General features: G+C 35.7%; 1 protein-coding gene and 1 non-coding gene across 4 annotated transcripts in view; both read right to left on the minus strand.

Moving 5' to 3' along the window:
• The window catches only part of CNTN5 (contactin 5), a 1,109,255-nt gene that overhangs the window by 166,718 nt on the left and 929,110 nt on the right, over nt 1-13,427 (minus strand). The gene's annotated exons all lie outside the window — the stretch shown is intronic.
• Nucleotides 5,554-5,656, minus strand: LOC123643059. Its single transcript, XR_006736635.1, has one exon. It is a non-coding gene; the product is annotated as a U6 spliceosomal RNA (small nuclear RNA).

Below are 13,427 nucleotides of genomic sequence, written 5' to 3' on the forward strand. Positions count from 1 at the left end.
TTAATTGAGAAAATACTCTCTCTACATGTGCTAAGGTACCTGATATATTCAAAGTACATTTTACTAAATGGAAGAGGTCCTCTATTCTACTAGAGGGGATGGTTTGTATTAAAATGTATAAATATTTGAGACTAAATATTTTTACAATACTATTTTTTCTCTAAGTATTTCCTTCTGTATATATTAGTAGGACATCATAGTGTGTTTGGGTAAAGTCTAAATATTATGTGCCTTACATGCATTCTACCCCATAGTATTTCTAATTTATAGAGAATATTGTTTGTGCCCTGACATTGTGTAACACCAAAATGTATGCTTTATTATTTCAAAATGATAATTCAATAAATCTAATTTCAAAAGCAAAAACTTTACTTTCAGTTTTTAAAATATTAAACTGAATTTACAACAGCTTCACAATGGTACCAGATATTTCATCTTCAACAGAATGAATCACAAAGATCTATACCTTATTCCATGATTTGGATGAAAGATATTGCCTGATTATGTAAATAAACTTAGTTGATATTAAATTTTTACCACATTGTTATAAAAACTGGCATCATTGAACTATTTGCAAGGTCTGCTGCTGCTAAGGGAGGCAACATATTAACAGCTATTGTTTAACATTTTGTACTTTCTTAAGAAAACTTGGAATAGAAAATGAATGAAATTAGAAGAATAGACATTTATCTAAATGAAAAGTGATGTTTCACATCATTAATATGTTGACTTCACATCATTAATATGTAAATGAACAGTCAGCAGCTTCACGTGTTAAATTGTCATTTTTGGACACAATCTTCCTAAAATCTACTAACTTTAGAATTGATGCTGATGTTTCACCAATGAATTTCTGTCTCCTGGTTTTTGGGTGTTCAGCAGCCCTCTTGGTAAATATGAACAAATATTTTGTACTATTTATATGTTCATCATCAACTTTCTTAAGAAACTTAAATTTAGTAGTTAATTTTTCATTAAACATTCACTTTGAGTTTTCTTTTGTTAACTCATTGTTGCCAAAAAATTTATTACTAAATAAAAAGGCACTGCAATCAAAAAAATAAATACAGATTTACACTACAAAATAAGAGACTACTCTCTATAAACTACAACAAGAGTGCCTGGCCTCTATTACTCATACATGTGTCAGAGAGATCTGACCCATAATTTTCTAAATTTCTCAGGGGTCCTGCTACTTGCTGGCCTGGGGGCCCTATGCATCATGCAGATGGCACATCAAGCCAAAACACCAAGAGGCTGGCAGGCATAGCAGTGCCAAAAATGACTCACACAAACACTTAAGGTCAAAGGAAGTCAGCTGGTCTCAGTCACTCCTGTTTGAAGGAGGTAAACTTTGCTTTTATCAGGGAGTACCCTGCACACTGTCCTTGAAAAGGATATATTAGTTAAAGTTTGGAAAGGCAGGGAAAAGAGAAAGAGGTTATTGCTGTTTGTCAGGTTTAAACACAAGTTAAACTACAAAGTGTTCACAGTATGTGCGTCCAGCATAAGACTAGATGTGAGACTGTGGCATTCAGCCCTCAGAGCAACTCTTGAGTTCTATTATCTTTTTATTGATGTTTGAGGCTCTCAGAGACATTAAATAATGTGTACAAGACCAAACAACTATGTAAGAAAGCTTGGGTTTCAGAGACCTAGGCAGGTCTCTGAAAGCTGCAAGGATATAGTGTGCAGAGTTTTATTAAAAACAAAGGGACAAGAGTTGCAATAAAAAAAAATCATGAGTTTATGGATAAGGTATTATTAAAAGCAGAAATGCCAGAGTCTATGAACAAATTAAAAATTGGCTAAATATTGGCTAAACCTTCAAGATGAAAGGAGAATGAATGAGATGAAGGTTTTAAAAAATTATAATTTGGAAATGCTTTATTTATAGAAAATTGATCAAAATGCTATTGAAGATTTTTGGAGTCCAAACATACACCTCCTTCCCTCCAGTATTAAGCAATTGAGAAATATACACTAGGAGCCTAAGGAGGACCTAAGTGTGAGCAATCAGCTTTATTTCTAGAAAGCTTGATTGTAATCATGGCGGGACACCCTATCTCTCACCATGAATTGAAATTAACAACAGTGCCTGGAGAATGACAGGATTTCATAAGTTCAGGATGGGGTTTTGCACCTAAATCCTATTATTCAGTTATTTTCCTTATTGTGGCTCATAGGAATGCTATGTAGACAAAGAATAGAAGGAAAGGGATTGATCTATCATCTATCTATACACACATATATATGTATGTATAATTTATTTTCCTTTTTTACAAAAAATGTAAGGTTCCCTAGCAGAGTTGGATTGGAAAATATTGCGGAGATCTAAGCACAAAGCAGGCTTCCAAGAAGAACTGACCCAGTTGGAGGCAGAGTTACAGGTCCGGTGGATTCAGGTTTAAATTACAGGGGCAGGACTTAGATCTCCAACTCCCTCCACCTGAGGGTACAGAACTGAGGCAAGTTACCATAAGACATGAGAAGTCATGTATGAACAGTGACCTTTGACATATTAACTCAGTGCATGTCTGGCTCTCACTGGTCTCACAAATCAGATAAACCACTCTTCCTCTGAGGAGGGGAGAGAAAAAAGCCCAGTTGGAAGTGCTCATCCCTTTTCTTCATGAGTCTGTATGGCATTCAAGGCAGAAGAAACAGTATAAGCCAGCTACATAGAGATAGGATGCTGCCTGAAGTCTGAAGGAGCTCCAGTAGTCCTGCCTCACTGGATAGTTAATTCTGAGATGGGCTGGCAGAAGGTGAAGAAAAGATGGGGTCAGATCAGAGAGGATCTGGTTTGTCATGCTAAAGAGTTTGGACTTTATCCTTTTAAGAGGGAGGGATGAGGAGAATTTTAAAGACATGATCACATTTAGATGTGAAACACAGTAGTATGGAAGCAGAGAGATCCTATAGGAGGTTATTGAAATAGCCTAGGCAAAAGATGAAGAAGACCTAGATTATAGACAATGATGAAGATGGAGACTGTATCTTATATTTAATTTGCATTGCTTAGTGTAATATCTTACACAGAGCTGGCACAATAAATTTCTATTAATATGTACACTTAAACATGTGCATATATTGTTCATAACGTTTAAAACTTGCCTTGCCTAATCATTTATATTCCATTCTATTAGTTGATAGGTAAAAAAATCTATTAGGAAAAAATGAATTTATCTTACATATAAAATGGCCAAACAGAAAAGTCTTTCTAACTATATCGTGATATTTTCAACATTGAATATGATCTACTTACTAAGGGTAGTAATTACACTTTCTGTGGAATTCTTATTTTGAACTGCAAAATTTGTTACAAACTGACATAATTCTTAATTCATTTGTCACTAAAAAGCTGAGATCCAAGAGTAAAGAACAAAACTTGAAATAATGAGACAATGTTTCTTAAGAAAAGCTAGCAGACTGTTTCTATAATTATAGTCTCAGCCTTCCTTTATAATAAAAATAATAGATCCAGTGTTATGAAAACATAAAGAGTATTTAAATTTTGTATATGTATTCCTGATTACAAAATATAAAAGTAATAGCTATTCATTATAATATATATGGAAATTGTAAAAATGTTCAAAGAAGAAAATAAAGATCTTATATTATTCTACCATCCAGATACAGTCACTGTTTACATTTGAGGCTCTTTTATTCCAGTATTTAATGAAAGGTATTTAAATGAAAAAAGTTGTAGTAGAGTCATCATTAATCAATCCCTGAAATAAAAACCTTTAACTATTATTGATAGCTATTTCCTTCACTTAAAGAAACCCAAAAATCCCCTTTGCAGGCTACAAAAAAATCTGTGTTTATATCTATACAGCTGTATTTACTATGTTGACAGAGAAGCTAAAGGAAATGTCTCGCTTTTTACTTAAGGATTAGTTCTTGTATTGCTCATGCAGAAATATCTCATGTGTTAAAATAAAACTTTTCTATTCTGTGGTATCTGATTCTGGTAGTGGCCAATAATTTAATGAGCAAATTATTACTGTTAGAGAAAGGCTATTAATGGAGTGATTTGGGGACAATCACAGAACTGTTTTATAGACCAAAAGCCCTTAAGGCCTCTCTCATGGTTTGTGATCAGACTACATTTTAGTCCCCTGTCTCTTGAGTGTGTCTATTGAGAGAGACTAACCCTGTTTGCTTAGAATTGCAGGATTTTTGAGACCCAAATCCCAAGAGTGCCTGGAATTTCAGGCTATGTAGCCAAAAGAAAGTCAATAAGCCTTCCTGTATCTCTGTTTCATCAGTAAGATGATAGTAATGACTCAGAGAATTGAAAGAAAAACAATGATGGCAAAGCACTTTACAAATACAAGTTCTTAATTGACTGGTCATTAAGGAAACCTATTAGGTAATGATGACTCCCTGGAGGTTCCTGTCAAGTCACACTTTCCATCTAAATACAAACTGTGTGTTCACACATGTTGTGTATGTGTAGAATAAACTCCTCGTGGGATAAGAGTTACTCTTCAGAAATTTAAACCCGTCAGCATTCCCTGAGCCAAGAGATTAGTGGTCAAAGAGTACATGGACCAGAAGTCTGAAAATTCCATACCAGTGACAGCCAAGAACACAACTCTTCCCAGTGAGGACATGGGTGATTGGTGACCAGTGGCAGAAACCAGCTTCATGCTATCCTGAATGGTAACAATGACAATAGCTCATATTTGTTAGGTGTTCAGTGCCAGATTATTTGCTAAATGCTTTACAGGCATAATTCTATTTACTCTTCATAAGAACTCTATGAAGTAGTTACTATTATCCGCATTTTCACATATGTCAAAACTGAGACATAAGAAGTTGTTATTCTCCCATAATCCCACAGGTAGTTAGTAGTGTCAAAAGACCAATTAAATGTAGGTTAAAAAAAAAGAATTTAAAGATGATGACACCAATGGGAGGTTCTCCAATTTATAATGTAAAATTGGCAGCATAAGCTTGACACTTGACAAAAACAGAATGAAAAAGGAAGGTACGGACTAATCTCAAGATAGATAGGTGACAGGGAAATGAAAGAAAGAGACAAAACAAGAAAGGAAGTAAGAAAGGAAGAAAAAGAGGAAGGGAGGAAGACACACAGAAGAAAGAAAAGGAAAGAAAGAAAGAAAGAAAGAGAGAGGGAGAGAGAAAGAAAGGGAGGCAGGAAGGAAAAAAAAGAGAGAAAGAAGCAAATTGAGTTCTGAAGAGTAATCAAATTTTTTAACATCATAACCAGGTAGAGAGCTTTACTGTGAAATATAAGAATAAGATGCCTCTATAATTTCTCACTACAATAGACTAAAGGAAGAAAAACATAATACAAACACCTAGATTAGCATTTCCCAGTTATATTTTGTGGATGACATCTAGGTTGGTAACAGGTATTCCAAGAAAGGAATTTCTGAGATTAAATAAATATTAGAAACTCATGCTATATCTTCTTTTGAGACCCATAGAGCAAATGCATATATTAAATGCTCTAAGAAGTTCTAATATAATGTCTGTTTAACTGTCTTTTTTTTCTTTTTCTTTTCTTTTCTTTTTTTTTTTTTAATGGAACGCTTCATGAATTTGCGTGTCATCCTTGCGCAGGGGCCATGCTAATATTCTCTGTATCATTCCAATTTTAGTATATGTGCTGCTGAAGCAAGAACTGTTTAACTATCTAACCTAGTGTTTTAAAACTTGTTTAACCACAAAATTCATCTGTTTTCTAAGAACACATATCTATACAATGGGTTTATGAAACACTGATCCAAGATGTTAAAATATTGAATTTTAATAAAATTTGGTATTTATTTATGATTGAGCTCGAATTGGTCATTTAGAATTAATGTTTTTAAATATTAGAAGAAATTGTTATAAAGAATCACTACAGAGAATGATGTAAGGAAATGCCATCTTCCTTGGCAAGATAAAACCAAAAATACACAAGGTAAGCATGAAAATGAGAATTGGCTTTATAATAAAAACCTTTTGAAGAAAATGTTGGAAAAACTCTTCTAGACACTGGCCTAGGGAAAGAATTTATGAAGACCTCGAAGGTGATCACAGCAACAATAAAAATAAATAAATGGGACCTGATCAAATCACAAAGCTTCTGCACAGCCAAGGAAACTATCACAAAAGGAAACAGAAAACCTACGGTATGGGAGAAAATATTCATATGCTACACATCCGGTAAAGGGCTGATAACTAGAATCTATATAGAACTCAGGAAAATTAGCAAGAAAAAATACAACAACCCCATTAAAAAGTGGGCAAAGGACATGAACAGAAACTTTTCAAAAGAGGACAGACTAATGGCCAACAAACATGAAAAAATGCTCAACATCTCTAATCATCAGGGAAATGCAAATCAAAACCACAATGAGCTATCACTTAACTCCAGTGAGAATGGCTTTTATTAATAAGTCCCCAGACAATAAATGTTGGCATAGGATGTGAAGAGATAGGGACACTCAGACACTGCTGGTGGGACTACAAACTAGTACAGCCTCTGTGGAAAGTCATATGGAGATACCTTAAAGAGCTAAGAGTAGAACTACCATTTGATCCAGCAATCCCATTACTGGGCATCTGCCCAAAGGAAAAAAAGACATTCTATAAAAAAGACATCTGCACTCAAATGTTTATAGCAGCACAATTCACAATTGCAAAGATGTGGAAACAACCCAAGTGCCCATCAATACATGAGTGGATTAATAAAATGTGGTATATGTATACTATGGAGTACTACTCAGCTATAAGAAACAATGGTGATATAGCACCTCTCATATTATCCTGGATGGAGCTAGAGCCCATTCTACTAAGTGAAGTATCCCAAGAATGGAAAAACAAGCACCACATGTATTCACCATCAAATGGTATTAACTGATCAACACTTGTGTGCACATATAGGAGTAACAGTCATCAGGTGTCTGGCAGGTGGGGGGGGCTTGGGTATATTCACACCTAATGGGTGCTGTGCGCACCATCTGGGGGATGGACATGCTTGAAATTCTGACTCGGGGGCAGGGGCAAAGGCAATATATGTAATCTAAATATTTGTACCCCCATAATATGCTGAAATAAAAGAAATAAAAAATAAATAAAAAGAAAAATAAAAGAAAAACGGTAAAAAAAAACAAACAACTTTGGACTATTTACAGATTGAAATCATGTCTTGAGGAGGAAAATAAGCTCAAATCATAGCATGTTTCTCTCTACTGATGCTTTTGCTAGCATCACTCTGACTTCATTGGGTCTCTTTCCCTTGAAAGCACTGACTCATGCATTGACAAACCTGACTTCCCCTAACTCTTGTTGCCACAGTGAAGACAAGCTCAGACGTTTAGAAAAAAATACAAAAGGGAAATACATAAAAAGAGTGGGTGCCATATCCCAAACAGTCTAGTGTAGAATATAGCTTGAACTCCAGGGTTCATGAACATCGCCTTCCTCCTCTCTTGGAATCCCCTGCTCTTGTTCCCATAACTGGTCCAGCTGTACATTATTATTCTATTCAGGAGTGACTGCAAACCTGTACAGATGGAGTCTTTAAAATCTGATCCAAGAGAAAGAGATTTGGTCCCTTTCCTTGTATAAATAGACTTTATCCTGTCTGTTCCATTTTTCTATGTTTAGTTCATGTTTGTCAATGGCTAAAGTTGGCTGGAAGAAGACCTTATCTCCTACCCAGGCACTGGCATTTAGCAGGCACTGGCATTTAGAGTTTTCAGGCTCAAACTGGCTTTAATAATTAGAATACTCACCAAATACATTTAACACTAAGATAATAAGATAACACAGATGTTGTCAAGGAAACGTAGCTCAATGTTACAGACACATTTTCAAACATAACTAGGAAAAACATACAACTAGGGTGAAATCATTCACACACATTATAGTGTATGTTCAGGTTGAGTATCCCTTATCTAAAATGCTTTGGACCCGAAGGGTTCAGATTCTGAATTTTTTCAGATTTTGGAATTTTGCATAAAATAGTGAGATATCTTATGGAAAGGACCAAATCTAAATATAAAATTCATTTATGTTTCACATATGCCTTATGTACATACCCTGTAGGTAATTTTATATAAGTTCTTTAATAATTTTGTGCATGAAATAAAGTTTGTGTACACTGAACCACCAGAAAGCAAAGGTGTCAATATTTCAGCCACCTATGTGGACAATCTGTGGTTGTTTGGCATCACCGCGATTCCTGAGTCTAAATTTATATGCTGCTGATAAGCAATCATTTTCTTATACATATTCACACATAAGCACTTTACATTAAAAAATATGACATACCATTAATACAGTGAAAAAGTAATGTGTTCAGGGTTACTAAACAGCATGGTAGCATCATAAAAGTACCTGTTATCAGCTGTTCAACAACAGCAACAAACAATGGCAGACTTTCAGTTTCCACCTACAACGCTGTGCTTTGATTAAAAGTTACACTGTACAATAACTCCCTTGGGGACGCTGAATAAATTCTGTGTTGTGCATCTGTGTTTTGACTGTCACCCACAGTCAAAATTGTGACTGTGGGATCAGGTGTGCAATTTTTCACTTGTGGTATCATGCTGGAGCTCAAAATATTTTGGATTTTGGAGCATTTGGATTTTGGATATTGGGATCAGAGATGTTCAATCTATAAAAGTATTAGGGTTCTCCAGAGAGACAGAAGCAAGAGGAGATTATATATATATATACATATATATATATAAATTTATTAGAGGCATTGGCTTATGCTATTACAGAGGCTAGCAAGAAAGATAGGCTGTCTGCAAACTGGAGACCCAGGGAAGCCAGTAATGAGGTTTAGTTCAAGTCTGAAAGCCTCAGAACCAGGCAAGCTGATGGTGTAATTCTCAGTCTGAGGGTGAAGGTCCGAGAACCTGCCGAAGGTGGGGGTGGGGGGCTCTGCTGGTACAAGTTCTGGAGTTCAAAGGCCAGAGAGCCTGGAGTTCTGATATCCAAGGGAAGGAGAAGGGTGTCCTAGCTCCAGGAGAAGGGGGGCGAGCCAATTGAAAGGTGCCCGCCCACACTGAGGGCAGATTTTTCCCATTCAGTCCACCAACTCACACACCAGTGTCCTCCAGAAACACCCTTGAAAACACACCCAGAAATAATGTTTTGCCAGCTATCTAGGTTTCCCTTAATCCAGTCAAGCTGACACCTAAAATTACCCATCACAGTATACAACAACTTTCAACTTACCATAAATAACACATATACTATTTAAATCATTTAAATAACACTGTCAGGTTGGCATTTCTTACACTATTTTATTCCTTTGTATAATAAATATTGATTTTGAGAAAACCTTGACAGGCACTGGGGATATAAAATTAATATCATATTCCTTGCTTTTCAAGATGTTTGCACTCTGAGAAGACTGATACAAAATTATAACAAAACATCTTTAAAGGATAAATAGAAGTAAGTAGTTATATCTTCTGAGACCCTCTCTGCTAAATGCCTTTCCCTCTGTAAGCCACTATTGACAGGGGTAAAAAGAACATCCTTATCCTCTGAGTAGGATTGCCCCTCTGCTGGGAATGAAACAGAAGTCAAGAAGAAGCCCTAGATCTCTGCATGTTCCTCAAAAGGCACCCTAACCCTCTCTGCCTCCAAAACAAGCCGTCTCACCACTGCTTTCTGCCTTTGAATACCCAGTATTGGGCTAATCTCATTTTGCCCTCTTTCTCTCCTCCTTTAGTCACTACAATAATTGAAAGACACCTAGGCTCTCCTTATTTTTTGGACTTTAACCCCCATATGGCTCTCTGTATTGCCTTTAAAAATTTTTTCAATAGATTTGGAGGATACAAGTGTTTTTTGTTACACGGATGAATTGTATCATGCTGAAGTCAGGGCTTTCAGTGTACCCATCACCAGAATAGTGTACATTGTACCCTATAGGTGATTTTTTATCTCTCACCCATCTCCTACCCTCCTCTCTTCTTAGTTTTCAATGCCTATTGTACTATTTTATGACCTTATATACCTTCATTTAGTTCCCACTTGTAAGTGAGAACATATGGTATTTATTTTTTCATTATTGAGATACTTACTGAGAATAATGGTCTCCAGTTCCATACAAGTTTCTGCAAAAGACATTATTACTTCATTCCTTTTTATGGTGTGTGTGTGTGTGTGTGTGTATCACATTTTCTTTATACACTCATCAGTTGATAGGGACTTAAGTTGATTCCATATCTTTGCAATTGTGAATTGTGCTGCAATAAACATTTGGTTGCAGGTGTCTTTTGGTGTCTTTTTGATGATGACTTTTTTTCCTTTGGTTAGATACCTGGCAGTGGGATTGCTGGATCAAATGGTAGGTCTCTGTTTAGTTCTTTGAAGAATCTGCATACTGTTTTCCATAGAGGTTGTACTAATTACAGTCCCATCAGCAGTTGTATAAGCATTCCCTTTTCACTGCATCCACACCAATATCTATTTTTTTTTTTTTTACTTATTAGTAATGGCCATTCTGACAGGGGTAAGGTGCTATCTCATTGTGGTTTTAATTCATATTTCAATGACAGCTAGTGATTTTTTCATATTTGCTGGCCATTTGTCTATCTTCTTTTGAAAAAAAATCCGTTCATGTCTTTTGCTCACTTTTTGATGGGGTTATTTCATTTTACCTTGCTGCTTTGTTTGAGTTCTTTGTAGATTCTGGATATTAGTCTTTTGTCAGATGTATAGTTTGATAGTTTGAGAATATTTTCTCCTTTTTTATAGGTTATCTATTTACTCTGTTGTTTATTTCCTTTACTATGCAGAAACTGTTTAATTAAGTCCCATTTATTTATTTTTGTTATTGCTGTGTTTGCTTTTGTTGTCTCAGTTATAAATTCTTTGCCTAGGTCAATGTCTAAGAGAGTTTTTATTAACATTTATTCTAGAATCTTTATGGTTTCAGGTTTTACATTGAAGTTTTTAATCCATCTTGAGTTAATTTTTGCATATGGTGAGAGATAGGGACCCAGGTTCATTCTTCTGCATGTGTCTCTCCAATTTTCCAGCACCATTTATTGAACAGGGTATCCTTTCCCCAGTGCGTTTTTGTCTGCTTTGTCAAAAATCAATTTGTCATAGCTATATAGTTTTATTTCTGGATTCTTTTTTCTGTTCCATTGATCTATGTGTCTACCCTTATACCAGTACCATAATGTTTTGGTTACTATAGACTTGTAGTATAATTTGAAGTCTAGTGATATGATGTCTCCAGAGTTGTTCTTTTTGCTTTGGATTGCTTTGGCTATTTGGGCTTTTTTTTATTCCATGTGAAATTTAGTATTGTTTTTTCTGGTTTTGTGAAAAATGATGTTGGTATTTTGATGGATATTACATTGAATCTATAAATCACTTTGGGCAGTAGAGATATTTTAACAATATTGTATTGCCTTTTCTGACCCTCAGTTCTACACCTCTCCAACATATAAAACCCTCACATGTGCCCTATGTAAACGAATAGTCAACTATCAGCATGCTGTCTTACAGCTTCAACCGTGCTCTCAATTTCTCCCTCACTGTTTTGCTCCAATGGCCATCTGGATTTCCCCTGCTGACACTACTTCCCTTGCAGTGCTCTGATGTGGCTGTTGTTTCCTCTGCAACACTCATGCCATAGGGACTGTCAGTGGGGGGTAATGAATGGAACTTCCTTGCTTCTCATTGTTCCTTCCAGAACATCTCACTTCCTGCTCATGAAAAATACTCAGCTTTGAGTCTTATGTCACCAGGCCACAGCCGCCACTGACCCTTTATATTAGAATTACATATCAACTTTCTGTCTAATCACTTTTATTCCTTGAAAATTTTAGCTTCTGGCTCATCATATTTCTTTCTAATATTATTCCTATCTTAATTCTTGGTGATTTTCATATCTAGAATAGTTACTCTACTTCTCTGGCCTCTTGGTTTCTTACTCTGCTCTTTCCTCTAATATACCTCAGCCCTTTACGCCATGGTCAGGCCTTAGACCTTGTCTTTACTAATAATGAAAACCTTCCAATAATCTCAATTGCAAATATCCTATTCTTGATTTCAGCTCCATCTTTTCAACTCTTCCTCTTCTGTATCCTGACTCCAATATGGCTTCAATTTCACTGGAATCAATAATTCATTAATCTGATTATCCTTTGTAATCTCTTTACCTGGCCTAAATTCCACTATCAGTTATTATAACATCTTCTTTTCAGGTATCTTCCTCTCTTACTTCCTTTTTTTAACATTCACCATACTCACTTGGTAAAACCCAAATTTTGATTTTTAAATCCAACCATCCACCTCCTCGATGCCTGCATTAATGCAGTTAAACAGAGCTGGAGAAAAACACAAACATATGCTGACATATTTCTCTTAAAATTCATGAGCACAAATTCAAGTGAGCTCTTAATGCTTCATGGAGATCACTGGTTCATTTATTCTCCTGCTCTCTTAGACAACTATTTCATACCAACATCTTTGACCCTCCTATTTTTCCCCCTCCAATTCACAGTTAGGTGATGACCTTGCTTGCTATGTAGTTTAAAAAATAGAAGTAGTAATTACAGAACTTCCATAAGTTCCAACACCATATCTACCCACCAATCTGCATTTATGCTTATATTCTACTTCTCTTTCTCTGGATAAAATGTCATCACTCCTATCTGGGCCAACTATTCTACTGTGCACTAGTATTTGTCAGCCATTCCATACATGAAAGCATTGCATGAGCAATTCTCTCTCCCTGCTTAGCGAGCACTTTCTTCCCCTCCTTCTGCAAAACTCCTTGAAAAAGACAGTCCGTTACTTGCTTTCTCTAAATATTCTCCCATTCTTTCTTGAAACTTCTCCAATAAGACTTTTGTCCCTGACACTTACTGCAAACTGCTTCTGTCAAGATTACCATTGAATTTAATGTTACTAGAATTTTACGGTCAAGTCTCTGTACTTATCTTACATGACATGTTGGTATCATTTGACACAGGGGATCCTTTTCTTCTCTTTGAAATACTTTCTTTCTTAACTTCTGTTTTTTTCTTCTACCTAAGATACTGTGTCTAGTCAGTTTCTTTTGCTGATTCTTTTTTATTTCTAAGGCCTACAAATTTTGGAGTGTGCTACTTCTACAAACTCTTTCCCACTAACACTAACTCCATGGAGAGTTAATCCATTCTCATGGCTTTAATTATAATCTATATGCTAATGACTCCAAATTTCTAGCCTTGGACAGCATTCCCCTACTCCCATCACATATATCAAACTGCCTTCAGATATTCCAACTTGTATAGAGTTCTCGCTTAAATTCCTCAAGCAACGGAGCTTACTGTTTCTGCAACTTTCCTATCAGTAAGGACCAATTTCATTCTTACAGTTCTTCCAATTTTTCAGGTCAAAAATCCTAGAGTCATTTGTACTCCTTTCTTTCTCTTACA

Source organism: Lemur catta, chromosome 7, assembly GCF_020740605.2.
Source record: "Lemur catta isolate mLemCat1 chromosome 7, mLemCat1.pri, whole genome shotgun sequence".
Classification (NCBI taxonomy): domain Eukaryota; kingdom Metazoa; phylum Chordata; class Mammalia; order Primates; family Lemuridae; genus Lemur; species Lemur catta.